This window comes from Myotis lucifugus, unplaced genomic scaffold, assembly GCF_000147115.1.
Source record: "Myotis lucifugus unplaced genomic scaffold, Myoluc2.0 scaffold_46, whole genome shotgun sequence".
NCBI classification, from domain to species: Eukaryota; Metazoa; Chordata; class Mammalia; order Chiroptera; family Vespertilionidae; genus Myotis; species Myotis lucifugus.
This window is the reverse complement of record NW_005871094.1, coordinates 2,677,083-2,678,899: the sequence shown is the minus strand read 5'-3', so window position 1 is coordinate 2,678,899 and position 1,817 is coordinate 2,677,083. Positions and strand designations below refer to the sequence as shown.

Genomic DNA, 1,817 nt, shown 5'->3' with positions numbered 1-1,817 from the left:
AGAACAGTGGTTCTCAACCTTGGCTGCACATTAGAATCACCTGGGAATCTTTTTAAAATCCTGATTTCTGAGCCTCATCCTCCGGAAATTCTGTTTTCTTTGTTATGGGGCGGGGCCACAACATTAGTAACAAAGAAACAGAATTTCCAGAGGATGAGGCCCAGAAATCAGGATTTTTAAAAGATTCCCAGGTGATTCTAATGTGCAGCCAAGGTGGAGAACCACTGCACCAGAACATTAGTGTCACCTCTGTGGGCATATGCATTCGCCTACACCAGCCCCAGAGTAGGTGCTGGGTTTCCATGCCCTCTCTTTGTGCATAGTTTCTTGCAATAGCTCCCCATGGACAAATCTGAGGAAACAAAAGGGGCAAGGGAGAGGGAGGGGATGTGGGAAACCAATGAGGATAGCCAAGCCGGTAGGACCCTACCTCGCTGAGTTTCTGGTGCCACACTTATTCTGGCAAACATTACCTGCTATAAAAGACCCCAGCTTTTTTTTGGTCAGTTGTTTTTACAACAAGTGTAGACACATTGTAGGGGGCTGTGCCTCTCTCGGGTTAGAATTTAGCCTGTACACCAGTCCTGGGTCCCAGTCATTTCAGCCTTTAAAAATTACATGATTGTATTTCATTTCGCATTTACAGCCACTTTTACAAGAAATATACTATTAAGGTTCCCTCAATTAAAACCCCTTTCCCACCCCACCCCCACCCCCACCCCCACCAAACTTATGGACTGTGAACTTTTCGTTCCATAGACTGTGCCTTCTTTTTTGAAAGTTCCATTGGTGTTCCACAAGACAGCCTCTTGCTCCAAGATTAACATTTCTTATGATTGTTCCTGACAATGGATTCACTTCCAGAGGCCCTGCGAAGGATAACCAAAAAAGGGCATGGAGCGGGCTGGTTTTGGCAGCCTGCGCGCAGTTTCTGAGCTTTTTAGGTCTTGGTTTTTCTGATGAGTGATTTCCTGAGCATGCCTAGGGAATGACAGGCATCTCCACGGGCAGGCTGCATCCACCTCGGCCGCGGTGTCGTCATTGGCTGCCTATTAGAAAACCCTACAGGACAATGCATACCACCGACTGCCGACTGTAAACACAGGGGATGTGTGTTCCCGGAGCGCGGACTTCGGGGCGGGGCCGGGGAAGGGCGGTCTGCAGTTTTATTGAATAGAGCAGTGTGTGCCGCGCTGCCGGCCCGCCTGCCCTCTCGCTGTGCTCCCGCGGAAAGAAGTCGGTCCTTCCTCTCCCGCTCGGTCCCCGGGAAGAAGCTGCAGCCTAGGAGGTAAGGCACAGAGGACTTTCTTCTCGTCTCTTCCCCGGACGGCTGGGGAGGTTTTCCCTCCGGGTTCCATTCACCATTCCTGGCCCAGGTAGCCGGGGACGCGAGGCTGGGAAAGCCCATAAGCCATGCAAACGCTCAGAGCCAGACCCTGCCTCGCTGCCCTGCAGATGTTCCCGGAAGACAAACAAGGATGGGGTTTCAAGTTCTGTTCTTCGAGTTGGGACGCGAGGGGCGATCCATAGAGGCGCCTGTGCAGGGACCAGCGGTAACTTTGAGGAGAGGAGCCTTTTGTTTAGGAGGGCGAGGGGGGTTGTACCTGGTCGCCTACTGACACGGGCGCGCGGTGCTCTCTGCTCACACCAGCGGTCTCTCCTGCATCCTCTGTTATCAGAGATTTAAGGAGGTTTTGCTTTTAACCACAACTTTTTAGGTGGCTGAGAAGCCAAAAAAAAGTGATGCTTTTTTAACCAAAGGCATTTGCATTTTTATTACTGCTACCCGTGCTGCAGACTAGACTTGTAGAGCTGCC

The 1,817-nt window shown here is 51.2% G+C and overlaps 1 protein-coding gene across 1 annotated transcript in view; it reads left to right on the top strand.

Moving 5' to 3' along the window:
- The first annotated feature begins 1,060 nt into the window (after positions 1-1,060).
- Positions 1,061-1,817, top strand: part of CALD1 (caldesmon 1) — a 200,092-nt gene continuing 199,335 nt past the window's right edge. The window contains exon 1 of the mRNA XM_023753542.1: positions 1,061-1,288. The gene's annotated coding sequence lies outside the window, so the exon portion shown is untranslated. The remainder of the gene's footprint in view (positions 1,289-1,817) is intronic.